Source organism: Patiria miniata, unplaced genomic scaffold (genome assembly GCF_015706575.1).
Source record: "Patiria miniata isolate m_02_andy unplaced genomic scaffold, ASM1570657v1 HiC_scaffold_3, whole genome shotgun sequence".
NCBI classification, from domain to species: domain Eukaryota; kingdom Metazoa; phylum Echinodermata; class Asteroidea; order Valvatida; family Asterinidae; genus Patiria; species Patiria miniata.
In genome coordinates, this window is record NW_024037069.1 from 25,082,678 (window position 1) to 25,097,146 (window position 14,469).

The 14,469-nt window shown below is 38.4% G+C and overlaps 1 long non-coding RNA gene across 1 annotated transcript; it reads right to left on the bottom strand.

The window, feature by feature from the left end:
* Positions 1 to 54: 54 nt before the first annotated feature.
* Positions 55 to 13,183, bottom strand: LOC119738555. Its single transcript, XR_005272471.1, has 3 exons — positions 12,987 to 13,183; positions 12,644 to 12,700; positions 55 to 1,464 (listed from the first exon to the last, which is right to left on the bottom strand). It is a non-coding gene; the product is annotated as an uncharacterized LOC119738555 (long non-coding RNA).
* Positions 13,184 to 14,469: the final 1,286 nt, after the last annotated feature.

A 14,469-nucleotide genomic window follows, 5' to 3' on the forward strand; every position in this document is an offset into this window, starting at 1 on the left:
CCCACGACCTCTTGCTGGGGTGGTACTCAAACCCACGACCTCTTACTGAAAAAAAAAACACTTGGAATTTTCCAGACCAGTCTCATAGGGTTTGCGCACAGGGTGTCAAGTGATGTCCAGGTATGGAAGTCTTTCCCTATTATCAAATGGACAACTAATCTATCACACAAAATCAACTTATGAGAAATTAATGTAGTGTTAATGAGGGTAATTTGTTTTGAATACATAGCAAATTGCAAATTAATACATCAGTGAACAGTTAGAGATACAGAAGTTGTAAACCTATTTCAATTGGTCTAATTACTTCCGACAAGGGAGGCCCCACCATGATGGTCCAATTCTGGACTTGTTTGCCAGACACAATTCTATAATTCAAAAGAGTTCTTATCTTGGTCTGACCTATGAGAACTTGTGAAAATAGGAGCCGGGAAGCTGAGCATATATAGCAGAAGACTTGAGGGCCACATGTGAAGGGGTTGGCCTCTAATTATGGCCTTGGTTGTGGAATGATCAAGTTGGCTGGTTGTTCAGCAGCTGCGTTTGAAATAGATGGATTGCATTCATCAGCCATCTTGGAGGTGTGGATTTTGTTAATTCATTCACAATGAATGCATAAGAGGTTTGCTCATGCGTATCTCTGTTGAACAAAAACACACACTTCAAAAATGGATGCAGTATAAATCCTGATCTATAGTTCTGTATCGTGCAGACAATTCAGCCTGTCCATGATCCTGTGAGGCTTCAAATTACAGACCAAAATGGCCACAGACCAACTGGATAAAGGGTACACATAGCTTAACGATACAAGAACTGAAGTTGAGGACGAAATTTCTATTTGTGAAAGCCTGGTGGATTAATCAAGTGTCCACTTCACTGGACGGAAAAGCAGTTGGGATGCATCACAAATCCAGCATTCATTATGATAAAAGTTGATTGCAAAAGAATTTGGCATATAATCAGCGCTTTTACAAGTACTTATTTATTCCCAAAACTTTAAAAGTATCACCATTCAGCATATACTAGAGTGTGAAATTACACACGAAATGCGCTCGTATAAAATGTTGAGGTGTGACATGCTCCTGCAGTGCACTTGTTATGACAGACATGACAAATGGTGGATAAATGTCTTGACGTGCCTTTTTAATTTCAATATCTGCATAAAAGTAAACTACCAAAATTCATTAAAAGTAGCTAGACACTATGATCCGATGCAAGCATTGTACAATCCGGTTGATTATTTTAAAAGTAAATGGAACATGTAGGTGACTTCCATAAGATTGATGCTTGAAGTAATTGTAATTTAGCTCTACACAGTACACAACAGTTTTTGTAGTGCAGACCTTTGTTTGCGCTATTTATTAGTGATCATCTTTCGTCGTCTTCTCTGCATCTTCTGTCCTCAGCCATCGTGGATCAATGTTAGCGGTCTCTGTCAGGGTGTACTTCTACTCGAATATGTGCACGCTGAAACAAAACATGATGTTTTGGATTAGGTTAGTATTTGGGCGCGGCACAGTATCAATTTGATGGGGGCTTTTTATATTAAACACAAGATTTTTTTTAAGAACGCTGTAGCCCAAACTGGAAAAATGCAAATATTTCAAATGTGTAATTCATTAAAAAAAAAAAGTAACTAAGCAAAAATATTGTGATAGTTGTAGGGCCCTTGATCCCCAATCTCTGAATTTTCAAAAGGTCAATTATATAGGTGCTCCCAAAAAGTGATTATTGTCATATATAGGAGCACTCGCTTTGCATACATTTTGTTGTTACCACAACACCACTGCGTAGAGAACAGGTGATACTTGTACTACAACACCACGAAAACGAAGAATGTTAAAAACCTAATATGTTGAAAGTTTAGCTCGCTGCGTTTTACCTTTTTCGAAAAATCAGTGAAAAACGACACACAACCGTTAACGGTTTGATCACAAACAGTGTTGTAGGTCTCGAGACCGGTCTCGGTCTCGAGACCACTTTTTGCAGGTCTCGGTCTCGGTCTCGGGAGCTGTGGTCTCGGTCTCGGTCTCGGTCCCCTTTGGTCTTGATATTTTGGCTGGTCTCGAGTCGAGACCAGCCAAAAAGTGAGGGGGGGGGGGCGGATTCCGCCCCCGGCCTTTTTAGGGTTAAGTAAAGAATCAGTTTTAGGCAAATGTGACTGCAGTGTGATGCTAATGGACATGTCTCTCTTCACTTTCTAGTGAGTGAGGCATAGTCCAATAACCATTGCTCCTCTTCTTATTTCTCGTTTTTATTGTGGGATGATCTGTTGAAACAAGCACTTTATAGCCATCCTCATTGATTCCAAATACAACTGAGATTTGAATCTTATGAATCAAGACTGAAACATTATTTTTACCGTCAGATTTTGTGTTTTGAATATGGGGAACAATTCAACTCTTTTTCCCTAGAAACATTGGTAATTGTTTTTCTATTTTCCTTTTCAATTTTTCCTTTATTCGTGGAGGCGGGAAAACCTTTCTTTTCCCATTATATTTATTAATGGCTATTCATCAATTCGTAGACCGTTAAATTGGTATTAGTGGTGGACAGCTGAATTTTGTGATCTCTTTATTAAAATAGACACGACTTGAGAATAGAGTATGCAAATTACGTGAAATGTTCACAGTTACTACTCAATATTATGTTCTTTATCCCAATTATATTTTTTACAAAATGGAACACAATTCTTCTCGACTCATGCAAATGCAATTGACATTTAGGAAGGAGACGAGGCAGGCAATTAGACTCTATTTTTGTGTGACTATGGCAGTAGCTCAATTTGTGTTTATCACAGATGAAAAGATGAATACATGGCGAGTCAAACAGAAAGTGACCGTATGATGAAAACAAAAAGGCACGCTCCATTTTGTAAAAAATATAATTGGAATAAAGAACATGTTATATTCCCCAATAATGATCCAAGTATGTGCTAAAGTCGTTGTGATACCGTCGGGTCAAAGCAGAAAAGACTTGTAAGCCCTATTCAGCATTTTCCAGTATTTCAAGATAATCGAGTTTGAAGATTCACACTGCTTTGAAAATTGCAAAATGTTATTTAAATAGTTTAAATTGTGCATATTGTTAAAGGGGGTTCTTTAACTCAACAGTTAAGTATTAACTGCCATTTTTTGTAACTTAATTATTTAATTACAGCTAATAAAAAAAATAAGACCTTTTGGTGCTTCCCAATATAACATGTTCTTTATCCCAATTATATTTTTTACAAAATGGAGCGTGCCTTTTTTTTTCATCATACGGTCACTTTCTTTTTGACTCGCCATGTATTCATCTTTTCATCTGTGATAAATACAAATTGAGCTACTGCCATAGTCACACAAAAATAGAGTCTAATGCCTGCCTCGTCTCCTTCCTAAATGTCAATTGCATTTGCATGAGTCGAGAAGAATTGTGTTCCATTAATCGCTATATGCTGTTTACGGCCATCACAAGAAACGATTAATATATTGGCGATATGTCGTACTTGTTAATCACTAAAATATTCAAGTAAATCGCCCAGCAAAGTAGCTGATGCGGGCGATGCGGGCGATGGCACGGTACAAAACACAGAGAGGCGTGCGCACTGAGCCATGAATCCTAAAACGTGCATCTCGCCCACCACATTCAGTTTGTGACAGCGCCCTTCTATTGTGTTGGTCATATTCTCAAATAGGCTAATGACAATGATGACGGTGGGCAGATTAACAGAAGATAGATCAGGCAAATATGGTTCATCAATCTTCTATAGTATATGTAACGTTATTGACATTAAACAAAAATATAGTGGCATTACATTTCAGCCTTAGCCAGGCCTTCTTCAGAGGTAAATGACGGAGGAACAAGAAACAAACATGTAGGGGACACACAAACATGCAGGGTTGGAAGGAGAATCACAAAGAGGGATGGGGGGGGGGGGCAGACCAATCCATATCTTGCTACCATCTCTCAATTTTTTGGTCTACATGTACAGATCTATATTCAATGACTGAAATTTTAAAAAATAAATCAATATTTTCTTGCTCCAAATTTTTTTCGAATCAGGTTTACAAGGAGGTCATATGTAAAATTAAAGTTGCATTTAAATATCCGTTAGTGGTCATTGCTGAAACCAAGGGGTGGCTGTGGAGTTTAGGGGGTCAGAGTTCGTATAACAGATGAAACATCCACCTTTAACTTTTTACTTTTGTCAAGTTTCAACATGTTCAAGTTTTGCAAAAACTAGTACAAATTGTCGTACTCCTAAGTTAGAGTTTCTTCATCAGATTTACACTTTTTTAGTAGTTAAACAATATTAAAAAAAATATGTTTTAAAAAGTTGCAAAAATATATGGAGTTCATCAAATAAGGTTTTCCCCTTCTTTAAATTAGGTTGTTTCCAATTTTTTTAATTGATTGTGACAATAACAAATTCTGTTGCCATGTTGTAATTTATGGCATGAAGCAAACACGAAGATCTGCGCTATTTTGCAGCTTTTTCGAGAACCATTCGCCCAAACAACTTCAAATTTGGCACAAACTTTGACGGAGTGTGGGTTCAACCTGTGGAAACAACACCATTGAATCGCGTGCGTTGTTTGCACGAGCAGTTCTCAAAAAACTCTGCAAGTATGCAACCAATACCAGCGGCAAAGCAATTTGCGCTTCCCGAACATGCACATTTTAGACGGGCACTGCACTAGTATACAAATATTGAGTGGCTCAGCGTGGAATGGGAGGAATATTATCGCAAGGTAAAATCTGAACTTTTCCATTTCCCGAGGCGAAGCCGAGTGAACTGGAAAAGTCCAGATTTTGTTATATAATTATTCCTAACACGCAATCAGCGTTGTCTGCGTATTCGCGCATCCAAAGTTTCGCGGAGAACGCACACGCATCCCATGGTGAGGAGTAGAAACAGAATGAATGCTTTGAAACGGCTCTTGGTACGCACAACACGAAGCGCTATCAATGGTTCTCAACATCTTTTACAGGTTAACCCCAATACAAATTCCCTTTTGTTTTGAATAACATTTGAATGTCGTATTCTTTATTAATTCAATCCAAGAGCAGCTGATCTTAGCATTAGGCCAAAAAAAAAAAAAAAAATCGGTCTCTGGTCAGACCGAAGTTCCGGAATTGATGCGACGACGCGGTTTTTGGGGGTTTTTTTGGTGCCTTTTTTTTTTCAAGCTTGTTTTGTACAGACAAGGTGGGTACTATTTTGCTTTATTGTGTCCTCATTATACATTGGTGTCCTCCATCATTTGCCTTGGTGCCCTTTATCATTTGCCTTGGTGCAATTTCCCCATTCCTTGGTGCTCATTGGTACAAAAAAATTGAGGAGGCGCGGCAAAGAGGGCGCTGTTGTAGCTTCCGTGTTAATTTGAAGGAAAAAAAAGGTTGACGCGCATGATTAAAATCGACGCGCGCGCTGACCAGAGACCGAGTATTTTTTTGTTTTGGCCTTATCATCCCAATATAATGTGTTAAGATTACGTTTTTAAACTTTTGCAGATTGTTATCCAGCCTTCCATACCTACTGAAAATAATAAACGAGTCTTCGAAAAACGGTTACTTTGATTGGTCAAGCGATGTTGCTGCATATGCATAGAGATTGTGTTGCACGATGAATACAGGCGCGTGCACGCGAGGGGGGGGGGTGCTGATGGCAGATTGATCAAGTCGGAATTGCTAACTTTTGCACAACATGTATGCACATGCTCTGCAATACATGCACACACATGTAAGTGTAATACGCGTGTTGTACAATGTACATACAGTGTGTGAACTGAAGTGGAACGCGCGCTGAAGAGTACCTTGTCGGGCATCTGAAAAGGCGTAAACTATAAAGTGATTTTCGCTACTTTTTTTAGATTCCGACTTAAGGCAATTCCGACCTGAGTCAAGTCTATGCGTTCCCCGCGCTTACTCGTGCAAGCGCGACAGCGTTCGATTTACCTCTCACGTGACTCATCGCGCTTGAGTCGAGCCTGGCCCAAGTAACCGACTCGCCTAGCCGGTTACTTGGGTAAGTATCCCATAAGGCCATGTATAACTAGAGCTGTTTGTGTGTTTGAAAACAGAACGCAGGGCTTTTTCGCATTTAACAAATGTTTATGTTTTGTTGGTCCTGTTGCAGTCACTTTTTAGAGTGATTCATGCAGTTAAAGGTTCATGACGATCAGAATTTCTCTTATATGTTTTCGTAAATCGCTTTTTTGATGACGTCATGATGACGTCACACATTTAAAAAAAATTATGCATATACCTATCACCTAACAAACCAAATACAAAAAGAATTTTGAATTTTGCATCTTGCGTTCGTGAGATATGGCTTCAAGGTCAAAAAATTCAAATATTCATATAAAATCGCACGATGACGTCATCATGACGTCATCGTGTCTATACCACATCCCAGTCTACCCACATACCAAGTTTCAACCCAATCAGACTTACAGTTCTGTAGATATAGGACTTCAAAATATGCACGGTTTGTGATGACGTCACGTGACCCCTGATGACGTAATCATGCTTCGGGACACAACTTTGCCATAATGACAATGCATATACATGTACTTAATCTGAATGATGTATGACAAAGTTCAATGCCAAAAGTGGCGTGTACTTAAATCATGTACAAAGTCTATGGGAATTTGCATGGAACAAAAAGAAGAAATAAGGAGAAAAAAAATCAGAACAAAAACAAAAGCTTTTTCGCAAATTTGGGAAAAAGTCAATTAATCGCCGAATCTGTTCGCACATGTCATAGACCTGGGTGCTTATTCACAAAGCACCCGTAAATGTTTGCGTTGTGGGGACCCGTAAGTGGATGTTAAGGGCACGTAAGACTTGCGTTAAGTGGTATTCACGAAGCACCCTTAGAGTTCCCTTAGTGGACCCGCATGTTGCGGGCACCCGCAACTAATTGGTTGAACATTAAAAAAAAACAAATGCCAAGAAATTTTATCCCATTTCAGAGTTCTAGCTCGTAGAGTCGATTAAAGATTAACTTTTCTTTGTTTTCTGAGCAAACAATCAACACCAATCAAGCATGTCTTTAAGAGCATGTTCTTCCACTCATTTAAAGAAAAAAAATGAATCACAAAAATGTATCAATGCTTTCAGAAGTTATGCATGTGTTACAAACGTAGCCCATTTTTATAGCTGTCCTTGAATGTCATTGGAAGCTATTGAGTTTAGTGAGAATCATATTACAGACAAACTTTAAAATGCCAACAAGACTTTAAAGGAAACATGCAGTGGAAATTCAGCTCATCTTGTTCTCTTGCACATGATTATGTGTCGCAACAATACATACAAGATCGTAATACTTGTTTTCGTTGGAAGTGACAAGAAAGTGGTAGTTTTTCAATTGTTAGCAAATCCTTTCATCAATACAATCGCATGTAAGCCCCCCCCCCCCCCCCAAAAAAGTTTCCGGTTTCTGGTATGGAGCTTGCCCAAAAAGTGGTACGGCGACGCGGCTTTTTTTTTTTTTTACCCGACTTTTTTGCTTCAAATGTCGGCTGATGACTGCAAATGGTGCCCGACTAAACTTAGTACAAATAGGCCTAGGCCTATATGCGACGCGCGCGCATACCAGAAACCGGAGACTTTTTTTTTGGCCTAACCAATTGCAAATGAGATCAAAGAAAGTCGTCGCCTGAAATTCCCCTCGCAGTTTAGGTTTACAATAATGCGAATGACTCATGTCATTTTGGTTTGACAGCACTTGATTCACGATCCAGGTGGTGCAGCTAAAAATTAATGTTGTATAGGCTATTAAAGATTCAGAAACTCCAGACAAACAATTTTGTGAAATGGTTTACAGTTATGGATACGAGAAGAAAGGACGACGTGCAGGGTTGAACTTGTGTAGGTTTGGGCCTATTCACACTACCTTAGTAACACGCAGGTGTTCATGGTAAACATACATGTTTATATATAAACGCAGTGCATGTTACCAAGGTGGCCTGAATAGTAGGATTTATTTTTTAGAGATGTGTGATGGAAACACAAGACCGACATTATTTTATGATAGAAACACACATTGCAAATATACTTGTTGAATTATGAAAATTTGTGTAAAAAAGGAGAAAGATTGCAAATTGCAAAGACTAAACAATTAATGATTTGGAGAAGTGCTGGCTATATGCGCTAATACATGTATTTTGATGGTCCTTCTGAGGGAAAATTATTTAATACACCAAGTGTTGCAGTTTGCTCTGAGTGCTGCACTTTTCTCTATATCGATTGTGATTAAAAGTATTCACACGTGTTCGTTTTAAGTTTTTTTCTGTTTTTTTTTAAATATAAAATAATATAGGTTTTCCCGGACAATTTCGGAAAATGTGCGTTTGAATTTGGAAAACATAAATTCAATTTGGCGCAGAGCTTGAGAACGACGTACATCCTGGTTTCTGTTTCGCAATAGCTAGCATTCGATTTCATTTTGCGTCAATCAAATGAATGAATGTGCATAACGTTTCATTTAAGGGATTACAAATACGTGATTAGGCTTTCGGTTTGACGTATGCGTTGCCGATTATTATGGATGTGCAATCCAATTCGCAGAAAATCGATTGTCTATTGTGACACAGGCTGAATTGAACATTCTTGTTCATTTGTTACAATTTCAATTCGCATTTTCTGCATTCAATTTAAATAAATTATACAGGCCTATACAAATCATGAAACAACTTTGATTCATTAATTAATGATTCATTAATTAATCAATGTATACCTTATTGATCATTAATGTGTTTGTTCTTATATACACAAAGGCCTATGTGAAATGTAGGCAAATGAAATGTGAAAATGATATATAATATGACCAATATGAAATCACTCAAAATAATCTTGTAGCCATATTATTGAGACGGTAAAGGGACACATCACGTGTCATGTTACATGGGATCTGCATGGGGACTTTTTGACTATTCAATCATTCAATCAACCATTCCTCAACTGTTACTTTAACACATAAATGAATTCCAATGCTTGACCAGGCATACGTTAAATAACACGGCGCGGGAAATCGGCTGCACATTTAGCGAAAAAGATTGATGATAAATTAAAAGGAAAACAGGATTGCGGATGGGCCTTCGATTTCGCGCTAAAATGAAATGTCAATACACTAAATGCAGTGCACATTCGGGAAATCGTACGCTGATTTTTTACAACTGAATGCACTGTCACGGAAAAAGAATTATCATTTGTTAAATAGAAACAGAGATTTGGAACGTTAATTCTATTTCGCACGAAAACGAATGCTTCTTTTACAAAGTCGTGTACACATTTTCCGAAATTGTCCGGGAAAACCTATAATTATTTTACAGTTGTGTCAATCAAACTTGATGTTATTGCCGAAATCAATGTAAATAAAATTGTCTCTTTAATTAGGCCTATATCTCGGCACAAGGCTTTCCATTGAATTTGTGTTTTCGTGATTTTCATTGTAATTGCAGGGAGTCAAAAAGGGAAGTCAGTTGCATTTTCTCCTTTTTGGGGGGGGGGGGATGGAGTTTATAGTTAACATGTAAATTCAGTATTTAGTGTTTGGTCATCCGTGGGCCATGGGGTACATCCGTGTCGAAGATTGGGGGTGGATATGACCCCAAATCCTCCACTTGTAGAAATTCGGGGGCGAAAGGGGGGGGGGGGGGGGGAGGCTGGACACACCAGATGACGTTAGGGGGCTCTGTTTATGGTAGCCTATAAATATATTTTCCCAGCCAATTTCCTGAAATGTTCATTCACTTCCGAAAATCGGTCATTCATTTTCGTCTGAATTTGAGAATCGCTCTCAACACGCGTTTCATGCATTTCCGCTATCAGAGCATTCGATTTCATTTCCATTCAATCAATTAAGTGACTGAGCAGCACATTTCGTTTATGCTCATTCAGATTCGTTTACAAGACTTCCTTTTCGCTTTTAGAGGGCGATTTCAAAAATTAGTCATTTTATTTGACTTTTAGTTTAATGTTATGTGATGCAATCTGCTAATGTTTGAATGCTTAAGTCATTCACGAAATTGTATTCCAGAACTCTGCGCGAAAAGGTATGCTCGCGTAAATGAATGCACAGGTAACGTAATTGGCCGTCTGTTTCTCAAAACCAAATGCACGGACAATGAAAACGATTGAACTTTCGTTGAATTGAAATGGGATTAAAGACGTGCATTCAAATTCAGACGAAAATGAATGACCGATTTTCAGAAGTGAATGAACATTTTATGAAATTGGCCGGGAAAACCTATTATGGGCGCTATTTTGCTTTTGTCGCACAAGGAACTCCTTGTCAAAAGTGCATATGAACAGTTTAAACATAACTCCTTCAAAGTTACCCACAAAAACAGCTTCGAAAAAACTAGTGGCGACTCGACTGCTAGTGTCCAAACAAGCTGTTTAACATGATAAGCAAGTAAAAAGTGGAACTTACTGCAAGAAAATAAAGAAAAGTTTGATATATATTTGTACACAAAGCTGTAGAGACACTTTTGTTCTGCTTTGAATGACATCACGCTTTGGCTCATGAATATCGAACTGTTCAATAGCATAAAAATTAAAATGTTGAAATTTATCCCTTTTACTACTACAAAAGAAGGTTGAAAGTCATAGTAACATGGCAAGAAAGCTGTTTTTTATCTATTTAAGTAATACAATTTTTTTTGCAGGTTCCCTTTAATAATTGAATTCAAGACGGAAACCACTGTCAGAATGTGTGCTTTCAATATATAAGAAACAGGTTAGCTCTTTTTTTTTTTAAATATTGATGGGATTTTTGTATCCTTTCCCATGCTCTTCATTCAGTGGAGGTGGGAAAGTCCACGTTTCATTGTACTCAATGGGTGTTCAGTTTGCATCACGTGATGAGTGGTAAACAAGTTTGTGATCGTTTTATTGAAATAGACATAACTTCGGATTAGACAGTGCAATTTAAGTGAAATGTTCACACTTAAAATCCCATAAGATGTACTTCGTCCCATAAAAAAAAGGGCGGCAGTCGCTTCCCAAAAGTGGAGGACATACCTATTACGGCATGGAGCGGGCCCCGAAAATTTTTGGATTCTAGATGCTTGCTCTGTGGTGCGATCTGAGGCAATTTCTGAGCACTCAAACCACTTTTGTGAGCAAAAGATAATCTTTTAAACATTATTTTTTGAGTTTGGAGTCATTGAATCAGCTACTATAGAATCATTATGTAGGCTACAATTTTTATTCGGGGATAGAAAAGTGTGGGGGGGGCAACGATATGATATCCGCCACTTAAAAAAAAACTGGGGGGAGGACTTCTCTCCCATCGATTTACGCCCATGAAAATGGAACGCGCCAAATATTTTGAACACATTTTTCAAATTCGGTCACTTTCTTTTTAACTCATCCTATAGTTGGTTCATCCGGTCACGGAAGATGAACCGGCACGTCGATTCAGTTCGTAGATCCAAAATACATGTACATGCCAAGAGTGCCGCCATTGTGACAATCGAGATGATCCACGCAAGTTGTGGTGTGCTTGCGGGACGTCTGGAGGTCCCGCAAATTTAAGGGTGGTTTACGGGCACACGCAGATTTAAGGGGGCTTAAGTGAGGGTTGTGGGGAAGTTGCGCGCCCGCAAGCATTTACGGGTGCTTTGTGAATAAAGACCCAGCCCCTTACTGTGCAAGGGGTAATAGAATAATTTCAAGGCTGATAATTACCATTGTCGAAGCTAATGTACATAATGTATATTTGTCCAACTATTCCAATTAATAATTTTCTTGAAACTTTACACAATATTATTTATTCAAAGGAAAACAATCTGGCACAAAATGCAATCAGATTGACGTTAAACTAAGCCTAAAGACCCTACATATAATGGTCCTTAAGTGATGTCTCCATAACGTCATTACATACAGGTGACGTGGCATAATTTTGAGTGGGAATATGACTGAGAAAGTCCAATATCTAAAAACAATTACGAAACCAGCTACAATTCGAAACTAGGTATGTACATAGAAAGGGATGTTGTATATGAAAACGTTAACGTGACTCGTGATGATGTCATCACATGATTTTTATATGGATTAAAAATTTCATTTGCAGTATTTTTGGCATCGTTTGAATAACCTTCACTTTATCGGACAAATGAAACATGCTAACAGATAATTCTTCCCGTAACGAAGTTCGGTAGAACATGTATACATAATTGTGACGAACATTGTGACGTCAGCATCGGATGCCATAAAAATGACGTATAATCGTCATGTTATTTTATAGTTCGTACATGGAGTTGATAATGACTGCAGAGGGTGCATACCTGTTCCCCAATACCTATGTTCCCCAACCCTACTACTAACCCTGACCATAATGTAACCCTAACCCTAAACCTAAGGATTTCGGGGAACATATATAGGCTTTGGGAACATAGGTATTGGGAACATAAGGTAGACTCCACTGCAGATAATCAATAAAAACAATCACAACTCCTGGGGAAAAAAACCTATTTGTTTATTGAACAGACCAGACATAGACCAGTTTTGATTTTGTTGTTGTTTTTTTCGTTCATGTCACACGACTTTGATTCTGAAGGGGGTCAGGGGCACTGGAAGCATTTAAATCCTGTAGGCCTACGTTGTACACCACCGTGATACTCCCCTCCTATCCCACTTAAAAAGTGCTCACCTCGGCATCTAGCTTTTCCGCCAATATCCCCACAGCAACGCCAACGGCGAAGACAACCTGTAAAAAATATATTCCAGAAAGTCCAGTGTTAAGTCTTTCTACCATTACACTCATGTTCCGTGTATATTAAAATTTGAATGAAAGATTGAAACGGATCATGACACCAAGTCTTCTCTTTAGTTTGCTAAATAGGCCTACACAAAGGAGAGAAGAAAACCATCCTCGAAATTGGATGGATATGAGAACTACAATGCCATGAAATCACTTATGAAAATCAATTACATATTTTTTTTTTATCAAGCGGAAATAAACATTACGGCACAGTTGCTGCACAGCCACATACCAAGTAAACAAACAATCCCATGGTGTGATCTCGGCCAACTCAGCTCAGACGCTGCTAATTCACAGTAAATTGTCGTTCTGTTATATAATTTACAGCAACTTAATAACTGGGACGTACGAGTACACCAACAGTTACTGAAAATTTCATATGGCGCAATCGAATTTTATAAGGGAAATCACATTGCTGAGTCACGAACAGGCTTTAGTCCAATATGAACCGTTCCTTGCTCTATGGTTGAACAAACAACGTTTTTCCCCAGTCTATTTTGGCATCCCGCTCGTCATGATGATGTAATGTCCCAAATTGGCAGTGACATTACATGAGAGGGGGAAATCCAAAGCACATGAGCCTAGTAATGCTTTATTGATGTTGGTGTTTTTTTAATATACAAACGGGACTCATAGTTGACTTACTCGAGTCAGGGTGCAGTGCGATCGTCACTAAAATAATACTGAATGTCACCGGCCTCATCACTGCAGATTGTTCTGCTATTTCTCGTGCAAATAAGTCTAAAGATTGTGAGTCTACCTTCAAGATGTAAATAAAATCCATCCAGATTCCAACCCAAATCTTAAAATAAAAAGAAAGAAAATGTGCCGGATTGGTACACTTGATAAAGGCTTTCATTTCCCTCATTCTTGGGGGGGGGGGGGGGGGGGGAGAGAGAGACCCGAAAAAAATTATCAACGCTTTCGTGAAACCCATTATTGACACTTTACTTCACTAGGTTATAATTGCCTTAGATATCTTAACGCCAACCGCTAATATACGTAGGGGTGCCGTGATTTAATTTAAAAAAAAAATGCTGTCTTGAGCCAGAGGTTTTTATAACCACGTCTCAGAGAAGGCAGTGTCCATCGTCACCAATTTGCCTTTCTTCAGTTCAAACACTCTTTGAAAACATCGAATAGATAATGACCAAGCACATTAACATAAACAGGCAGAACGCTACTGTTAAATCATCAATCCCTAAGAATTTGTTTTTGATCATTTGAAGAAGACTGCAAGGGAGGGAACAGAAAGAAACAGTGCATTTTATTATTTTTCTTTTGGAGACGTACACATTTTCAGTTGTGTTATTCTTTGACGTCTTAATGAAGTATACTGTCCGTGCTCTTCAACAAAATCGGGGGGGGGAGGACGATTTTCAAATGTTAAGGAAAAGTCCCGAGGAAATCAAATTAAGCAGAGACAGGAAACACAAATACCGCTGTAAAACAAAGAAAAGCGAGAATAGAAAAAGAATTTATTTACTGAAACTTCAAGACTAAAGAAAACTAAGGCAAGATGAACCAAACCCAGTGCTGCACAAGACAAAAACAAACTTAAAAACAAAACCGCAGAAACAAAAAGTCTGTTGAGAAAAACGATCTCCAAAAGGATCCAAAACTAAATGTAGACTGTGTAAAAAACAAAGGAATAAAAACAGTCTAATGATTCTTCCCCCGAGCTTATTTTGAGATTATTAGTTTTTTCGGAAGAT